The 19,267-nt window shown below is 42.9% G+C and overlaps 12 non-coding genes and 2 pseudogenes across 12 annotated transcripts; 2 read left to right on the top strand and 12 right to left on the bottom strand.

The window, feature by feature from the left end:
- Positions 1-318: 318 nt before the first annotated feature.
- On the bottom strand, positions 319-400 carry trnas-uga (transfer RNA serine (anticodon UGA)). The gene has a single exon. It is a non-coding gene; the product is annotated as a tRNA-Ser (tRNA).
- Positions 401-915: 515 nt separating this feature from the next.
- trnaq-uug (transfer RNA glutamine (anticodon UUG)) lies at positions 916-987 on the bottom strand. Its single transcript has one exon. It is a non-coding gene; the product is annotated as a tRNA-Gln (tRNA).
- Positions 988-1,422: 435 nt separating this feature from the next.
- trnaq-cug (transfer RNA glutamine (anticodon CUG)) lies at positions 1,423-1,494 on the bottom strand. The gene has a single exon. It is a non-coding gene; the product is annotated as a tRNA-Gln (tRNA).
- A 713-nt stretch (positions 1,495-2,207) lies between these two features.
- On the bottom strand, positions 2,208-2,289 carry trnas-uga (transfer RNA serine (anticodon UGA)). The gene has a single exon. It is a non-coding gene; the product is annotated as a tRNA-Ser (tRNA).
- Positions 2,290-5,517: 3,228 nt separating this feature from the next.
- LOC114775066 (nuclease-sensitive element-binding protein 1 pseudogene) lies at positions 5,518-6,082 on the top strand (annotated as a pseudogene).
- Positions 6,083-8,518: 2,436 nt separating this feature from the next.
- trnaq-cug (transfer RNA glutamine (anticodon CUG)) lies at positions 8,519-8,591 on the bottom strand. The gene has a single exon. It is a non-coding gene; the product is annotated as a tRNA-Gln (tRNA).
- A 712-nt stretch (positions 8,592-9,303) lies between these two features.
- trnas-uga (transfer RNA serine (anticodon UGA)) lies at positions 9,304-9,384 on the bottom strand. Its single transcript has one exon. It is a non-coding gene; the product is annotated as a tRNA-Ser (tRNA).
- Positions 9,385-9,902: 518 nt separating this feature from the next.
- Positions 9,903-9,974, bottom strand: trnaq-uug (transfer RNA glutamine (anticodon UUG)). Its single transcript has one exon. It is a non-coding gene; the product is annotated as a tRNA-Gln (tRNA).
- Positions 9,975-11,193: 1,219 nt separating this feature from the next.
- Positions 11,194-11,275, bottom strand: trnas-uga (transfer RNA serine (anticodon UGA)). The gene has a single exon. It is a non-coding gene; the product is annotated as a tRNA-Ser (tRNA).
- Positions 11,276-11,788: 513 nt separating this feature from the next.
- trnaq-uug (transfer RNA glutamine (anticodon UUG)) lies at positions 11,789-11,860 on the bottom strand. Its single transcript has one exon. It is a non-coding gene; the product is annotated as a tRNA-Gln (tRNA).
- Positions 11,853-17,100, top strand: LOC114775065 (nuclease-sensitive element-binding protein 1-like; annotated as a pseudogene).
- On the bottom strand, positions 12,302-12,373 carry trnaq-cug (transfer RNA glutamine (anticodon CUG)). Its single transcript has one exon. It is a non-coding gene; the product is annotated as a tRNA-Gln (tRNA).
- On the bottom strand, positions 13,087-13,169 carry trnas-uga (transfer RNA serine (anticodon UGA)). The gene has a single exon. It is a non-coding gene; the product is annotated as a tRNA-Ser (tRNA).
- A 1,758-nt stretch (positions 17,101-18,858) lies between the features above and the next one.
- trnaq-uug (transfer RNA glutamine (anticodon UUG)) lies at positions 18,859-18,932 on the bottom strand. Its single transcript has one exon. It is a non-coding gene; the product is annotated as a tRNA-Gln (tRNA).
- Between the last annotated feature and the right edge of the window lie 335 nt (positions 18,933-19,267).

Raw genomic sequence — 19,267 nt, 5'->3', positions numbered from 1 at the left:
ACCATTTCACCAACAAAAAGACCAGCTCAGTAAGAAAATCCAAACCACAATCAGGCTTTTTCCATGAATTCAAGAAGAACAAGTATGTGAACGACTTTTGAACCTGCACAAGGAGATCTCATTGGTTTAAAAGACAGACTCCCTAAGCATGTAGACATCATAAACAAAGACGAGACAAAAGTGCAACTGTTAAGTTTATGATTCTTTCAGAAAGGAGTTAATTTAAAGTTATTAGCGGCTGGTATAAACAAAGTAAGTGAATGATTCCAATAAGCATCAGTGGCTCATTTTAGTTAATGAAAAACTAGTTCCCTTTTCCGCTGCGAGCAGGGTTCGAACCTGCGCAGGGAGACCCCATTGGATTTCAAGTCCAACGCCTTAACCACTCGGCCATCGCAGCTTTTAAATCTGAAACAAGCAACTCTCTGAGCAGGTCTTGACATTGAACCAGGAGATCCTGTTGAAGTCACACACCTCATCCGATTGGGGACAACTCCTGGTGTTTCAATGACCGCCATTAACTTGGTGAAGAGGGCAGTTCCTACAAACGCTTCAAGCAGTGTTCAAGCATGTGAAAGAAGACAATTGATATTCAACACCTTAACCACTCGGCCATTGCAACTAAATAGTGCTCGTGATTGCTTCAAAATGCAAATAGCTTTTATATTAGTGAACTGGACATCCTGAATGTGAACTTTCAGTTCCATACAATGTCACTGTATGAGAGTAAAATGCTTAAAAAACATTATGAGCATTGTTAAAAACAGAAACTGTTGTTTTTTCCCTCATGACAATCGGCTCCAAACTGTATGCTGAGATTAAAAATTTAATGGAGAGTAAATTAAAAGAATTATTATTTTTAGATCAATTCATTAATGGTTCCAGTATAAGAAATTCAAAAATTACAGGCGCGGTAGGTTCCACCGAGAGTTGAACTCGGACCACTGGATTCAAAGTCCAGAGTGCTAACCATTACACCATGGAACCGCAAGTAACCTTGCTTTTCAGTTAACAATTGCATCAGATGGGCAATCCACACAAGTTTACAAGAAAGTTCTATAAAAGCATTTTTGGAAGAGGTTCATTTTAAATCAACAAGCATACAGGCAATGACAAGGACGGATTGGTAATTTATTTTATTTGCACACCACCATAAAAAGCAACATGTACTGGAGATTTGATCTTGAATTAATGGCAACATAACATTCTGGCAACATACAGTATGAATGAGTGGGTTACATAATTTGCTCAAGCTTGAAACTATGAGCGTGAACACGAGTTCTCACTGAGGGTTGAACTGTGATCACTGGATTTAGAGTGCTGATTGTTAAACGTTAAACCATGAAACTGACAATAAGCAACTTCTTACAGTTTTGAATAGCAAAACACATGCAATTCAATTTGAACAAACTGCTTCAGTAAAGGTCCCACCGAGATTTGAACACGGATCGCTGGATTCAGAGTCCAGAGTGCTAACCATTACACCATGGAACCTAGCCCTGAGCAAGCAAGTGATTGTCATTGTGATAAACTGCAGTAAAAAACATGGAGCACACAATGAAATGCGTCCTCTGGATTTAACCAATCACCCTTAGTGGGTGTTGGGCAGCCATGAAAGGCTTCCTGTGAGCAGTGTGTGGGGACGGTACCTCGCAGTTGTACATTGGTGGTGAAACTAGACTGAATGTCTTCATACAGCTGTGAATTGCATCAAATGGTTGCTAATCATGCTGGGAACTCAAGCATGTCTAGAATACATTTCTTGATTAGGTGTCCAACAACAAACTTCAGAGTAAAGCCACACTGACTTTTGAACTCAAGTCATTGGATTCAGAGCGGTAACCATCGCTGCATGGAACCCCATGACGTTTTTACTTAATGAGGTGACTTACCATTTCACCAACAAAAGACCGGCTCAGTAAGAAAATCCAAACCACAATCAGGCTTTTTCCATGAATTCAAGAAGAACAAGTATGTGAACGACTTTTGAACCTGCACAAGGAGATCTCATTGGTTTAAAAGACAGACTCCCTAAGCACGTAGACATCATAAACAAAGACAAGACAAAAGTGCAACTGTTTAGTTATTGATTCTTTCAGAAAGGAGTTAAATTCAAGTTGTTAGCGGCTGGTACATACAAAGTAAGTGAATGATTCTAATAAGCATCAGTGGCTCATTTTACTTAATGAAAAACTAGTTCCCTTTGCCGCTGCGAGCAGGGTTCGAACCTGCGCAGGGAGACCCCATTGGATTTCAAGTCCAACGCCTTAACCACTCGGCCATCGCAGCTTTTAAATCTGAAACAAGCAACTCTCTGAGCAGGTCTTGACATTGAACCAGGAGATCCTGTTGAAGTCACACACCTCATCCGATTGGGGACAACTCCTGGTGTTACAATGACCGCCATTAATTTGGTGAAGAGGGCAGTTCCTACAAACGCTTCAAGCAGTGTTCAAGCATGTGAAAGAAGACAATTGATATTCAACACCTTAACCACTCGGCCATTGCAACTAAATAGTGCTCGTGATTGCTTCAAAATGCAAATAGCTTTTATATTAGTGAACTGGACATCCTGAATGTGAACTTTCAGTTCCATACAATGTCACTGTATGAGAGTAAAATGCTTAAAAAACATTATGAGCATTGTTAAAAACAGAAACTGTTGATTTTTCCCTCATGACAATCGGCTCCAAACTGTATGCTGAGATTAAAAATTTAATGGAGAGTAAATTAAAAGAATTATTACTTTTAGATCAATTCATTAATGGTTCCAGTGTGGAAGGAAAATTTAGTAGGCCCAGACACTCCACGAAATTTAGTAGGCCAGACTCTCCACGCGTTTCACCTTTGGTCATGGAACAGTCAGAAGACAACTGTGTATCTTAGGTCTGACCTTGTTGATGCAAAAGTTTGACGCAAAAACTAGACATAAACTGATAAAAGAAAAGGTTCTGTGACGTTGATGGGCGCCACTGTCCAAAGTGGTGCGAGCTTGCTTTTCGACCTTGTACACCCCAGATGTATAAATTCTTGTGAACTGTAATCAAGCGGGGGGATGTTCTCTTGTGGGTCCCCCCGTGCGCGGTAAAATAAACTTGGATAATCAATTCAGTTGACTTCCTTTATTGCAGCTCCCCAGACGGCAGAATTTCCACCACAATTGGCGTCACGAACAGGATCCGCGTGAATCCGCCAGGACATGACCGGAGTGGCTGGTCACCCTGGGTCACCAAGATCCATCTCCAAAACCTCGTCTTAGAGTTTCGGAGTGACTGGGACTGCGGTCAGTGTCCTTGGCCGATTCCGCCGGGATTTTTCTCTTTTCTGTCATCTGGGGACGCGAACACGGTGAGCTAAAATATTCCACCTCTCAAACATTTAATGAAAACTGCAGAATTTAGAAGATTAATAAATCCAAATTCAAATTGATAAAGGGAATTGCATATTTGCTTATTCTGTAGTCAACTGAGTTGATCCAACTAAGCGAGTGTCACTTTTTATTTTGTTTAATAGAGGTTAAAGTCCTCTGAGTAAAGGATCTTGGAGATCCAGTGTGGGATAATAGAGGTTTAAAGTCCTCTGACTAAAACGATCTTGGAGATCGAGTGTGAAATAAAAGTGTGAGCCTTCTTTACAAGAAAAAAAAAAAAAAAAAAATCATTCAATCATTAAGTAATATTTCAATCAGTGTGAGTAATAAGGCAAGAGCACAAAGGGAAAACGTGAAACGGGAAGAACTGTGAGCCTTTAGTTATCTGTGAGCTCTCTTAGCGAGAGCAGTTGTTTTCGTTGGGCTGTGAATTCTCCGGGCAAACTCGAGAAAGCTGTGTGCGTAAAAAATGGGAAATAAAAGTGGGAAAAGTGACACTCCTATTAGTCCCGAAACTAAGTTAATGATACAGATGAAACAGAAATATGGTGATGATGTGTGTAATCATCTGGTGGACTGGCATGAAAATTACGGTTTTCCTGCAGGTGGGTCTCTTAGTCAAACTCAGCTAAAAAGCTGAAGGAGGGGCTAGAGGGCAGCAGGCAAAAAATACTGCAGTCAAGTAAAAGTAAAGTAATTCGGAAAATGCTTTTAATGGAAGACTGTTTTAAAATATGGGAAGCAGAGGGCGACCGAAGAGACAAGCCAAACACCCAGAACGCTCTGACTGCGCTGACTGTGGGAAAGAAAACAAAAGGGGAGACCACGCTGAACCTTGATACCAAAAAAAAATTCTCTGATACTGCACCTGCCTCGTTGTATCCGTCATTACAGGGCGCACGGGTCGACCTGAGTTTGGACTCCACCCCTCCGCCCTACCCCCAACAGCAACCCCCACTGGAACAGCAGCAACTCCCGCTGGAGAAACCGTTACAAGAATAGCATAAACCACCACAGCATGATGGCATCACTGCTTCAACTTCAGAGAAAAAAACCACCACCAGAGCAGCCGCCCTATACCCCTGGTTGGGCATCTGCTGATCAAAATGACATTGGTGCAGTGCGGGGAGATGCAGACTACAGATGTTGGGCTGAAGGACTTGTGACCGCGATCGCTGGCAACTTTCCTACTGCCTGTGACCTTTCTAAAATCAGCACGTGTGCTCAGCAGCCTTTGGAGTCAGCAGAAGATTTTTTGATTCGACTCCAAGTTGTGTTTGATGACCACAGCGGCCTTGCTCGCCCCCATGATTACCCTGGACAAGGTATGACACCGTACGAAGCGCTCCTGAAAAATACCTTCATTGATGGCCTTCTCCCCCCCCTCAGTGAAGCAACAAAGACTTCCTGCATCATGTGGGCAGATGCTTCAGTACGTCTCGCTGAAGTTCTGTGCCATGCGCGCCACGCCCAGGCCAGACAGGCGGAAGCGAGGATCAAAGAAGACAACAAAAACAAAGATTCAACCCACAGGGCACAGCTGGCTCTGTTGCAGCATGCTGCTGCCAACTCCACTTCATATCGCGGACCGGATGTGTGCTTCAGGTGTAAGCAAAGGGGACACTGGGCACGAGATTGCACCAAAAGATGGAGAGGACAGTGGAGACCACGAAGCGAGGAACAATCGGATGTGTGCTTCAACTGTGGCCAAAGCGGACATTGGTTACAAGAATGTCCCAATGAAGAAAGAGGATGGAGCAGAGGACATGGTGTTCCCTATGGCGAGAGACGTGGACACAGAGGAGAACACACCCATCATGAACAATCCCAAACAGCCTGACTGGTGAAGCGGGGCGGAGCTCCAAACGAAGGCGCGGCTGCAGCCCTGAAGGAGGCTCCAACCAAGGTCATGCACACCCACACAGACACACTCACACACATTCCAACAAAGGTCCTGGGGACAGTGAAGTGGTTCAACGTACGCAACGGCTACGGTTTCATCAACAGGAATGACACAAAAGAAGACGTTTTTGTACACCAGACTGCCATAAAGAAAAACAACCCAAGAAAATACCTCCGCAGTGTTGGGGACGGTGAGACTGTGGAGTTTGATGTCGTTGAAGGGGAGAAGGGTGCCGAGGCGGCCAATGTCACTGGCCCAGGGGGGGTCCCAGTCCAGGGCAGCAAATACGCCGCTGACCGGAACCGCTACAGGCGGTACCCACGCCAGAGGAGACCCCCCACGCAACTACCAGGATAACTACCAGAGCGAGGGGCGGAAGAAGAGAGAGAGCCAGGAAATTGGTCCTGAGGGGGTCGCACAGCCACAACAACGCAGAACTTTGTTCCCTGGCAGGCGGCGCTATCCACCGTACTTTGTCCGCCGACACTATGGCAGCCGCCCCCCATATACTAGCGCACCACGAAAGGAAATGACAGAAGGAACTGAAGGTAGTGACAATCAGGTGGTCCAGACCAGAGCAAACAGAACTACTACAGAGGCTTCAGACCAAGGAGTCCCCCACGTCCCAGACTGGTGAGGGAAGGCGAGGAAGACAAAAGAGAACCAGGAGCCCCACCAGCGGCGCTACAGATGCAACATCAACTACCGCCCAGACCACCGAACCTCAGGATGGCAAAGAGAGCAAGGCAGCCGAAACATCCGCTGAGAAAACGTCCGCTCCCGAGGCTGAGCAGGGCGGGGCTGAATAAACACTGATTTACCATCGCTACCATCATCCGGTAAAGTCAACAAGAAGAAACATCAAAGATCTGAGCAATAAGAAACAGATTTGACTTGACAATCGTCTAAGCTTGCAACATGCATTTGACCAGATTACCACCAATTGCCTGCAGAATCTATGCAGACTTGTTCTTTTCCATTATTTTCAGGTGACAGTTAAACATTTTGGGGAAACGGCAGATGGTTTTCTAAATCGGTCTTAAGTTTTTACACCAAATGGTTTTTAAAGGAAAAAATAATTTGATATTTGGTCTGTTTTGAAAAAAAAAAAAAAACTTGGCCACAGGAATAACTTGTTGTTACTTGCAGAAGCTACTGGTGACACTAGGACCTCGCCCATTGTTGAAGATTGTCCCCACTCCAGCCAAACTGAATTACCTGTCTTATCCAACTTATGACTCAAGATAACCTTGATCCTTTTTGCTCTTTTTGGGATTTCCTTTTTCCTGTAGGATCAAAAACCGATGTTCCCCCCTGTTTTTGATGCGGAGGTATCAAGGTATTACCCTTCCCCTGCTAATACTGTTGGTACTGTGAATGTTTCATATTGTGCATCCATCCACAACCTGTCTGATTCCCCGAAAGTTGATCGTTCTGACATCTGGTGGTGGTAAAACACTACGCTCCACTTTACCTGAGAACTGGTCGGGTGTCTGCACTCCTTCTACTCTTATCCTACCTGTGACTATTTTGCCCGTAACCGCATCGGAAGTTCCAGTCTCTTTTTCCAATGTTCACTCCCGTTTAGCTAGGAGATCATTGTTTTCTTTTGATTACCCTGATGCAACTTACATTGATACCATAGGTATTCCCAGAGGTGTGCCCGACGAATACATCAAATAGCTGCAGGCTTTGAATACATTTTTATTTTGAATAACTCCTAACAAAATGTTGACAGAATCAATTGCATTCATTACAATGTGCAGCGCTTATCAAACTTCACTAGAGATGGATTTGAGGCTGTACATGGACAATTTAAAGCCACCTCACTTATGGCCTTCCAGAACCACATTGCTGTTGATATGTTATTAGACCCCTAGAAAAAATTATGTAACTCTTGTTCATAGTGGTCAATCATGCTTTGAATCAAGCTCCTCCTCGGATGAGACAGATGCAGACACATAATCACTATATATTGATTGATATACTTGTTGTTGATTTTCATTTTAAATAGTTTGTTTTTTTAATTATTTAGTTTTGATTTTATATTTTTATACAACTGCCTGTGATGAGTTACCTTAAACCCTTGATGGAGTGGTATACTTTGATGTTTCTGGTTGTATATTACGTTGCTTTGTTATTTTGCATTAATTTGCTGTGTACTTTTTAATCATTTTTATAATCATTTTTTATTCTTTGAATTTTGTGTTATTATGTAATTATGTACTCCTCACCTTGCGTACACATCATATACATTTTTGTGCCTATAGTAGAGATCAATTAAATCAAAAAAAAAAAAAAAAGTGTGGAGTGTGGAAGGAAAATTTAGTAGGCCCAGACACTCCACGAAATTTAGTAGGCCAGACTCTCCACGCGTTTCACCTTTGGTCATGGAACAGTCAGAAGACAACTGTGTATCTTAGGTCTGACCTTGTTGATTGCAAAAGTTTGACGCAAAAAACTAGACATAAACTGATAAAAGAAAGGTTCTGTGACGTTGATGGGCGCCACTGTCCAAAGTGGTGCGAGCTTGCTTTTCGACCTTGTACACCCCAGATGTATAAATGCTTGTGAACTGTAATCAAGCGGGGGGATGTTCTCTTGTGGGTCCCCCCGTGCGCGGTAAAATAAACTTGGAATAATCAATTCAGTTGACTTCCTTTATTGCAGCTCCCCAGACGGCAGAATTTCCACCACACCAGTATAAGAAATTCAAAAGATTACAGGCGAGGTAGGTTTCCACCGAGAGTTGAACTCGGATCACTTGGATTCAAAGTCCAGAGTGCCAACCATTACACCATGGAACCGCAAGAAACCTCACTTTTTAGTTAACAATTGCAATCAGATGGGCAATCCACACAAGTTTACAAGAAAGTTCTATAAAAGCATTTTTGGAAGAGGTTCATTTTAAATCAACAAGCATACAGGCAATGACAAGGACGGATTGGTAATTTATTTTATTTGCACACCACCATAAAAAGCAACATGTACTGGAGATTTGATCTTGAATTAATGGCAACATAACATTCTGGGCAACATACAGTATGAATGAGTGGGTTACATAATTTGCTCAAGCTTGAAACTATGAGCGTGAACACGAGTTCTCACTGAGGGTTGAACTGTGATCACTGGATTTAGAGTGCTGATTGTTAAACGTTAAAACCATTAAACTGACAATAAGCAACTTCTTACAGTTTTGAATTGCAAAACACATGCAATTCATTTGAACAAACTGCTTCAGTAAAAGGTCCCACCGAGATTTGAACTCGGATCGCTGGATTCAGAGTCCAGAGTGCTAACCATTACAACCATGGAACCTACCCCTAAGCAAGCAAGTGATTGTCATTGTGATAAAACTGCAGTAAAAAACATGGAGCACACAATGAAAATGCGTCCTCTGGATTTAACCAATCACCCTTAGTGGGTGTTGGGCAGCCATGAAAGGCTTCCTGTGAGCAGTGTGTGGGGACGGTACCCTCGCAGTTGTACATTGGTGGTGAAACTAGACTGAATGTCTTCATACAGCTGTGAATTGCATCAAATGGTTGCTAATCATGCTGGGAACTCAAGCATGTCTAGAATACATTTCTTGATTAGGTGTCCAAACAACAAACTTCAGAGTAAGGCCACACTGACTTTTGAACTCAAGTCATTGGATTCAGAGCGGTACCATCGCTGCATGGAACCCCATGACGTTTTTACTTAATGAGGTGACTTAACATTTCACCAACAAAAAGACCAGCTCAGTAAGAAATCCAAACCACAATCAGGCTTTTTCCATGAATTCAAGAAGAACAAGTATGTGAACGACTTTTGAACCTGCACAAGGAGATCTCATTGGTTAAAGACAGACTCCCTAGCACGTAGACATCATAAACAAAGACAAGACAAAAGTGCAACTGTTTAGTTATTGATTCTTTCAGAAAGGAGTTAAATTCAAGTTGTTAGCGGCTGGTACATACAAAGTAAGTGAATGATTCCAATAAGCATCAGTGGCTCATTTAGTTAATGAAAAACTAGTTCCCTTTGCCGCTGCGAGCAGGGTTCAACCTGCGCAGGGAGACCCCATTGGATTTCAAGTCCAACGCCTTCACCACTCGGCCATCGCAGCTTTAAAATCTGAAACAAGCAACTCTCTGAGCAGGTCTTGAAATTGAACCAGGAGATCCTGTTGAAGTCACACACCTCATCCGATTGGGGACAACTCCTGGTGTTACAATGACCGCCATTAATTTGGTGAAGAGGGCAGTTCCTACAAACGCTTCAAGCAGTGTTCAAGCATGTGAAAGAAGACAATTGATATTCAACACCTTAACCACTCGGGCCATTGCAACTAAAATAGTGCTCGTGATTGCTTCAAAATGCAAATAGCTTTTATATTAGTGAACTGGACATCCTGAATGTGAACTTTCAGTTCCATACAATGTCACTGTATGAGAGTAAAATGCTTAAAAAACATTATGAGCATTGTTAAAAACAGAAACTGTTGTTTTTTCCCTCATGACAATCGGCTCCAAAACTGTATGCTGAGATTAAAAATTTAATGGAGAGTAAATTAAAAGAATTATTACTTTAGATCAATTCATTAATGGTTCCAGTATAAGAAATTCAAAAGATTACAGGCGAGGTAGGTTCCACCGAGAGTTGAACTCGGATCACTGGATTCAAAGTCCAGAGTGCTAACCATTACACCATGGAACCGCAAGTAACCTCACTTTTCAGTTAACATTGCATTAGATGGGCAATCCACACAAGTTTACAAGAAAGTTCTATAAAGCATTTTTGGAAGAGGTTCATTTTAAATCAACAAGCATACAGGCAATGACAAGGACGGATTGGTAATTTATTTTATTTGCACACCACCATAAAAAGCAACATGTACTGGAGATTTGATCTTGAATTAATGGCAACATAACATTCTGGCAACATACAGTATGAATGAGTGGGTTACATAATTTGCTCAAGCTTGAAACTATGAGCGTGAACACGAGTTCTCACTGAGGGTTGAACTGTGATCACTGGATTTAGAGTGCTGATTGTTAAACGTTAAACCATGAAACTGACAATAAGCAACTTCTTACAGTTTTGAATTGCAAAACACATGCAATTCAATTTGAACAAACTGCTTCAGTAAAGGTCCCACCGAGATTTGAACTCGGATCGCTGGATTCAGAGTCCAGAGTGCTAACCATTACCCATGGAACCTACCCCTGAGCAAGCAAGTGATTGTCATTGTGATAAACTGCAGTAAAAAACATGGAGCACACAATGAAATGCGTCCTCTGGATTTAACCAATCACCCTTAGTGGGTGTTGGGCAGCCATGAAAGGCTTCCTGTGAGCAGTGTGTGGGGACGGTACCCATCGCAGTTTACATTGGTGGTGAAACTAGACTGAATGTCTTCATACAGCTGTGAATTGCATCAAATGGTTGCTAATCATGCTGGGAACTCAAGCATGTCTAGAATACATTTCTTGATTAGGTGTCCAACAACAAACTTCAGAGTAAAGCCACACTGACTTTTGAACTCAAAGTCATTGGATTCAGAGCGGTAAACCATCGCTGCATGGAACCCCATGACGTTTTTACTTAATGAGGTGACTTACCATTTCACCAACAAAAAGACCAGCTCAGTAAGAAAATCCAAACCACAATCAGGCTTTTTCCATGAATTCAAGAAGAACAAGTATGTGACGACTTTTGAACCTGCACAAGGAGATCTCATTGGTTTAAAAGACAGACTCCCCTAAGCACGTAGACATCATAAACAAAGACGAGACAAAAGTGCAACTGTTAAGTTTATGATTCTTTCAGAAAGGAGTTAATTTAAAGTTATTAGCGGCTGGTATAACAAGTAAGTGAATGATTCCAATAAGCATCAGTGGCTCATTTTAGTTAACGAAAAAACTAGTTCCCTTTCCACTGCGAGCAGGGTTCGAACCTGCGCAGGGAGACCCCATTGGATTTCAAGTCCAACGCCTTAACCACTCGGCCATCGTAGCTTTTAAATCTGAAACAAGCAACTCTCTGAGCAGGGTCTTGACATTGAACCAGGAGATCCTGTTGAAGTCACACACCTCATCCGATTGGGGACAACTCCTGGTGTTACAATGACCGCCATTAACTTGGTGAAGAGGGCAGTTCCTACAAACGCTTCAAGCAGTGTTCAAGCATGTGAAAGAAGACAATTGATATTCAACACCTTAACCACTCGGCCATTGCAACTAAATAGTGCTCGTGATTGCTTCAAAATGCAATAGCTTTTATATTAGTGAACTGGACATCCTGAATGTGAACTTTCAGTTCCATACAATGTCACTGTATGAGAGTAAAATGCTTAAAAAACATTATGAGCATTGTTAAAAACAGAACTGTTGTTTTTTCCCTCATGACAATCGGCTCCAAACTGTATGCTGAGATTAAAATTTAATGGAGAGTAAATTAAAAGAATTATTATTTTAGATCAATTCATTAATGGTTCCAGTATAAGAAATTCAAAAAATTACAGGCGAGGTAGGTTCCACCGAGAGTTGAACTCGGACCACTGGATTCAAAGTCCAGAGTGCTAACCATTACACCATGGAACCGCAAGTAAACCTTGCTTTTCAGTTAACAATTGCATCAGATGGGCAATCCACACAAGTTTACAAGAAAGTTCTATAAAAGCATTTTTGGAAGAGGTTTCATTTTAAATCAACAAGCATACAGGCAATGACAAGGACGGATTGGTAATTTATTTTATTTGCAACACCACCATAAAAAGCAACATGTACTGGAGATTTGATCTTGAATTAATGGCAACATAACATTCTGGCAACATACAGTATGAATGAGTGGGTTACATAATTTGCTCAAGGCTTGAAACTATGAGCGTGAACACGAGGTTCTCACTGAGGGTTGAACTGTGATCACTGGATTTAGGAGTGCTGATTGTTAAACGTTAAACCATGAAACTGACAATAAGCAACTTCTTACAGTTTTGAATAGCAAAACACATGCAATTCAATTTGAACAAACTGCTTCAGTAAAGGTCCCACCGAGATTTGAACACGGATCGCTGGATTCAGAGTCCAGAGTGCTAACCATTACACCATGGAACCTAGCCCTGAGCAAGCAAGTGATTGTCATTGTGATAAAACTGCAGTAAAAAACATGGAGCACACAATGAAATGCGTCCTCTGATTTAACCAATCACCCTTAGTGGGTGTTGGGCAGCCATGAAAGGCTTCCTGTGAGCAGTGTGTGGGGACGGTACCTCGCAGTTGTACATTGGTGGTGAAACTAGACTGAATGTCTTCATACAGCTGTGAATTGCATCAAATGGTTGCTAATCATGCTGGGAACTCAAGCATGTCTAGAATACATTTCTTGATTAGGTGTCCAACAACAAACTTCAGAGTAAAGCCACACTGACTTTTGAACTCAAGTCATTGGATTCAGAGCGGTAACCATCGCTGCATGGAACCCCATGACGTTTTTACTTAATGAGGTGACTTACCATTTCACCAACAAAAAGACCAGCTCAGTAAGAAAATCCAAACCACAATCAGGCTTTTTCCATGAATTCAAGAAGAACAAGTATGTGAACGACTTTTGAACCTGCACAAGGAGATCTCATTGGTTTAAAAGACAGACTCCATAAGCACGTAGACATCATAAACAAGACAAGACAAAAGTGCAACTGTTTAGTTATTGATTCTTTCAGAAAGGAGTTAAATTCAAGTTGTTAGCGGCTGGTACATACAAAGTAAGTGAATGATTCTAATAAGCATCAGTGGCTCATTTTACTTAATGAAAAACTAGTTCCCTTTGCCGCTGCGAGCAGGGTTCGAACCTGCGCAGGGAGACCCCATTGGATTTCAAGTCCAACGCCTTAAACCACTCGGCCATCGCAGCTTTTAAATCTGAAACAAGCAACTCTCTGAGCAGGTCTTGACATTGAACCAGGAGATCCTGTTGAAGTCACACACCTCATCCGATTGGGGACAACTCCTGGTGTTTACAATGACCGCCATTAATTTGGTGAAAGAGGGCAGTTCCTACAAACGCTTCAAGCAGTGTTCAAGCATGTGAAAGAAGACAATTGATTATTCAACACCCTTAACCACTCGGCCATTGCAACTAATAGTGCTCGTGATGCTTCAAAATGCAAATAGCTTTTATATTAGTGAACTGGACATCCTGAATGTGAACTTTCAGTTCCATACAATGTCACTGTATGAGAGTAAAATGCTTAAAAACATTATGAGCATTGTTAAAAACAGAAACTGTTGATTTTTCCCTCATGACAATCGGCTCCAAACTGTATGCTGAGATTAAAAATTTAATGAGAGTAAATTAAAAGAATTATTACTTTTAGATCAATTCATTAATGGTTCCAGTGTGGAAGGAAAATTTAGTAGGCCCAGACACTCCACGAAATTTAGTAGGCCAGACTCTCCACGCGTTTCACCTTTGGTCATGGAACAGTCAGAAGACAACTGTGTATCTTAGGTCTGACCTTGTTGATGCAAAAGTTTGACGCAAAAACTAGACATAAACTGATAAAAGAAAGGTTCTGTGACGTTGATGGGCGCCACTGTCCAAAGTGGTGCGAGCTTGCTTTTCGACCTTGTACACCCCAGGTATAAATTCTTGTGAACTGTAATCAAGCGGGGGGATGTTCTCTTGTGGGTCCCCCCGTGCGCGGTAAAATAAACTTGGATAATCAATTCAGTTGACTTCCTTTATTGCAGCTCCCCAGACGGCAGAATTTCCACCACAATTGGCGTCACGAACAGGATCCGCGTGAATCCGCCAGGACATGACCGGAGTGGCTGGTCACCCTGGGTCACCAAGATCCATCTCCAAAACCTCGTCTTAGAGTTTCGGAGTGACTGGGACTGCGGTCAGTGTCCTTGGCCGATTCCGCCGGGATTTTTCTCTTTTTCTGTCATCTGGGGACGCGAACACGGTGAGCTAAATATTCCACCTCTCAAACATTTAATGAAAACTGCAGAATTTAGAAGATTAATAAATCCAAATTCAAATTGATAAAGGGAATTGCATATTTGCTTATTCTGTAGTCAACTGAGTTGATCCAACTAAGCGAGTGTCACTTTTTATTTTTTTAATAGAGGTTAAAGTCCTCTGAGTAAAGGATCTTGGAGATCCAGTGTGGGATAATAGAGGTTAAAGTCCTCTGACTAAAACGATCTTGGAGATCGAGTGTGAAATAAAGTGTGAGCCTTCTTTACAAGAAAAAAAAAAAAAAAAAATCATTCAATCATTAAGTAATATTTCAATCAGTGTGAGTAATAAGGCAAGAGCACAAAGGGAAAACGTGAAACGGGAAGAACTGTGAGCCTTTAGTTATCTGTGAGCTCTCTTAGCGAGAGCAGTTGTTTTCGTTGGGCTGTGAATTCTCCGGGCAAACTCGAGAAAGTGTGTGCGTAAAAATGGGAAATAAAAGTGGGAAAAGTGACACTCCTATTAGTCCCGAAACTAAGTTAATGATACAGATGAAACAGAAATATGGTGATGATGTGTGTAATCATCTGGTGGACTGGCATGAAAATTACGGTTTTTCCTGCAGGTGGGTCTCTTAGTCAAACTCAGCTAAAAAAGCTGAAGGAGGGGCTAGAGGGCAGCAGGCAAAAAATACTGCAGTCAAGTAAAGTAAAGTAATTCGGAAAATGCTTTTAATGGAAGACTGTTTTAAAATATGGGAAGCAGAGGGCGACCGAGAGACAAGCCAAACACCCAGAACGCTGACTGCGCTGACTGTGGGAAGAAAACAAAAGGGGAGACCACGCTGAACCTTGATACCAAAAAAAAATTCTCTGATACTGCACCTGCCTCTTTGTATCCGTCATTACATGGCGCACGGGTCGACCTGAGTTTGGACTCCACCCCTCCGCCCTACCCCCAACAGCAACCCCCACTGGAAAGCAGCAACTCCCGCTGGAGAAACCGTTACAAGAATAGCATAAACCACACACAGCATGATGGCATCACTGCTTCAACTTCAGAGAAAAAACCACCACCAGAGCAGCCGCCCTATACCCCTGTTGGGCATCTGCTGATCAAAATGACATTGGTGCAGTGCGGGGAGATGCAGACTACAGATGTTGGGCTGAAGGACTTGTGACCGCGATCGCTGGCAACTTTCCTACTGCCTGTGACCTTTCTAAAATCAGCACGTGTGCTCAGCAGCCTTTGGAGTCAGCAGAAGATTTTTGATTCGACTCCAAGTTGTGTTTGATGACCACAGCGGCCTTGCTCGCCCCCATGATTACCCTGGACAAGGTATGACACCGTACGAAGCGCTCCTGAAAAATACCTTCATTGATGGCCTTCCTCCCCCCTCAGTGAAGCAACAAAGACTTCCTGCATCATGTGGGCAGATGCTTCAGTGCGTCTCGCTGAAGTTCTGCGCCATGCGCGCCACGCCCAGGCCAGACAGGCGGAAGCGAGGATCAAAGAAGACAACAAAAACAAAGATTCAACCCACAGGGCACACTGGCTCTGTTGCAGCATGCTGCTGCCAACTCCACTTCATATCGCGGACCGGATGTGTGCTTCAGGTGTAACCAAAGGGGACAGGGCACGAGATTGCACCAAAAGATGGAGAGGACAGTGGAGACCACGAAGCGAGGAACAATCGGATGTGTGCTTCAACTGTGGCCAAAGCGGACATTGGTTACGAGAATGTCCCAATGAAGAAAGAGGATGGAGCAGAGGACATGGTGTTCCCTATGGCGAGAGACGTGGACACAGAGGAGAACACACCCACCATGAACAATCCCAAACAGCCTGACTGGTGAAGCGGGGCGGAGCTCCAAACGAAGGCGCGGCTGCAGCCCTGAAGGAGGCTCCAACCAAGGTCATGCACACCCACACAGACACACTCACACACATTCCAACAAAGGTCCTGGGGACAGTGAAGTGGTTCAGCGTTCGCAACGGCTACGGTTTCATCAACAGGAATGACACAAAAGAAGACGTTTTTGTACACCAGACTGCCATAAAGAAAAACAACCCAAGAAAATACCTCCGCAGTGTTGGGGACGGTGAGACTGTGGAGTTTGATGTCGTTGAAGGGGAGAAGGGTGCCGAGGCGGCCAATGTCACCGGCCCAGGGGGGGTCCCAGTCCAGGGCAGCAAATACGCCGCTGACCGGAACCGCTACAGGCGGTACCCACGCCGGAGGAGACCCCCACGCAACTACCAGGATAACTACCAGAGCGAGGGGCGGAAGAAGAGAGAGAGCCAGGAAATTGGTCCTGAGGGGGTCGCACAGCCACAGCAACGCAGAACTTTGTTCCCTGGCAGGCGGCGCTATCCACCGTACTTTGTCCGCCGACGCTATGGCAGCCGCCCCCCATATACCAGCGCACCACGAAAGGAAATGACAGAAGGAACTGAAGGTAGTGACAACCAGGGTGGTCCAGACCAGAGCAAACAGAACTACTACAGAGGCTTCAGACCAAGGAGTCCCCCACGTCCCAGACTGGTGAGGGAAGGCGAGGAAGACAAAGAGAACCAGGAGCCCCACCAGCGGCGCTACAGATGCAACATCAACTACCGCCCAGACCACCGAACCTCAGGATGGCAAAGAGAGCAAGGCAGCCGAAACATCCGCTGAGAAAACGTCCGCTCCCGAGGCTGAGCAGGGCGGGGCTGAATAAACACTGATTTACCATCGCTACCATCGTCCGGTAAAGTCAACAAGAAGAAACATCAAAGATCTGAGCAATAAGAAACAGATTTGACTTGACAATCGTCTAAGCTTGCAACATGCATTTGACCAGATTACCACCAATTGCCTGCAGAATCTATGCAGACTTGTTCTTTTCCATTATTTTCAGGTGACAGTTAAACATTTTGGGGAAACGGCAGATGGTTTTCTAAATCGGTCTTAAGTTTTTACACCAAATGGTTTTTAAAGGGAAAAATAATTTGATATTTGGTCTGTTTTGAAAAAAAAAAAAAAAAACTTGGCCACAGGAATAACTTGTTGTTACTTGCAGAGCTACTGGTGACACTAGGACCTCGCCCATTGTTGAAGATTGTCCCCACTCCAGCCGAACTGAATTACCTGTCTTATCCAACTTATGACTCAAGATAACCTTGATCCTTTTTGCTCTTTTTGGGATTTCCTTTTTCCTGTAGGATCAAAACCGATGTTCCCCCTGTTTTTGATGCGAGGTATCAAGGTATTACCCTTCCCCTGTAATACTGTTGGTACTGTGAATGTTTCATATTGTGCATCCATCCACAACCTGTCTGATTCCCCGAAAGTTGATCGTTCTGACATCTGGTGGTGGTAAAACACTGCGCTCCACTTTACCTGAGAACTGGTGGGTGTCTGCACTCCTTCTACTCTTATCCTACCTGTGACTATTTTGCCCGTAACCGCATCGGAAGTTCCAGTCTTTTTTCCAATGTTCACTCCCGTTTAGCTAGGAGATCATTGTTTTCTTTTGATTCCCCTGACAACTTACATTGATACCATAGGTATTCCCAGAGGTGTGCCCGACGAATACATCAAATAGCTGCAGGCTTTGAATAAATTTTTATTTTGAATAACTCCTAAAAAATGTTGACAGAATCAATTACATTCATTACAAGGTGCAGCGCTTATCAAACTTCACTAGAGATGGATTTGAGGCTGTACATGGACAATTTAAAGCCACCTCACTTATGGCCTTCCAGAACCACATTGCTGTTGATATGTTATTAGACCCCTAGAAAAAATTATGTAACTCTTGTTCATAGTGGTCAATCATGCTTTGAATCAAGCTCCTCCTCGGATGAGACAGATGCAGACACATAATACACTATATATTGATTGATATACTTGTTGTTGATTTTCATTTTAAATAGTTTGTTTTTTTAATTATTTAGTTTTGATTTTATATTTTTATACAACTGCCTGTGATGAGTTACCTTAAACCCTTGATGGAGTGGTATACTTTGATGTTTCTGGTTGTATATTACGTTGCTTTGTATTTTGCATTAATTTGCTGTGTACTTTTTAATCATTTTTATAATCATTTTTTATTCTTTGAATTTTGTGTTATTATGTAATTATGTACTCCTCACCTTGCGTACACATCATATACATTTTTGTGCCTATAGTAGAGATCAATTAATCAAAAAAAAAAAAAAAAAAAGTGTGGAGTGTGGAAGGAAAATTTAGTAGGCCCAGACACTCCACGAAATTTAGTAGGCCAGACTCTCCACGTGTTTCACCTTTGGTCATGGAACAGTCAGAAGACAACTGTGTATCTTAGGTCTGACCTTGTTGATGCAAAAGTTTGACGCAAAAACTAGACATAAACTGATAAAAGAAAGGTTCTGTGACGTTGATGGGCGCCACTGTCCAAAGTGGTGCGAGCTTGCTTTTCGACCTTGTACACCCCAGATGTATAAATGCTTGTGAACTGTAATCAAGCGGGGGGATGTTCTCTTGTGGGTCCCCCCGTGCGCGGTAAAATAAACTTGGATAATCAATTCAGTTGACTTCCTTTATTGCAGCTCCCCAGACGGCAGCAGAATTTCCACACCAGTATAAGAAATTTCAAAAGAGTACAGGCGAGGTAGGTTCCACCGAGAGTTTGAACTCGGATCCACTGGATTCAAAGTCCAGAGTGCTAACCATTACACCATGGAACCGCAAGTAACCCTCACTTTTCAGTTAACAATTGCCATCAGATGGGCAATCCCACACAAGTTTACAAGAAAGTTCTATAAAAGCATTTTGGAAGAGTTCATTTAAATCAACAAGCATACAGGCAATGACAAGGACGGATTGGTAATTTATTTTATTTGCCACACCACCATAAAAAGCAACATTGTACTGAGATTTGATCTTGAATTAATGGCAACATACATTTCTGGCACATACGTATGAATAGTGGGTTACATAATTTGCTCAAGCTTGAAACTATGAGCGTGAACACGAGTTCTCACTGAGGGTTGAACTGTGATCACTGGATTTAGAGTGCTGA

This window comes from Denticeps clupeoides, unplaced genomic scaffold, assembly GCF_900700375.1.
Source record: "Denticeps clupeoides unplaced genomic scaffold, fDenClu1.1, whole genome shotgun sequence".
Classification (NCBI taxonomy): Eukaryota; Metazoa; Chordata; class Actinopteri; order Clupeiformes; family Denticipitidae; genus Denticeps; species Denticeps clupeoides.
This window is presented reverse-complemented; position numbering and strand designations above follow the sequence as displayed.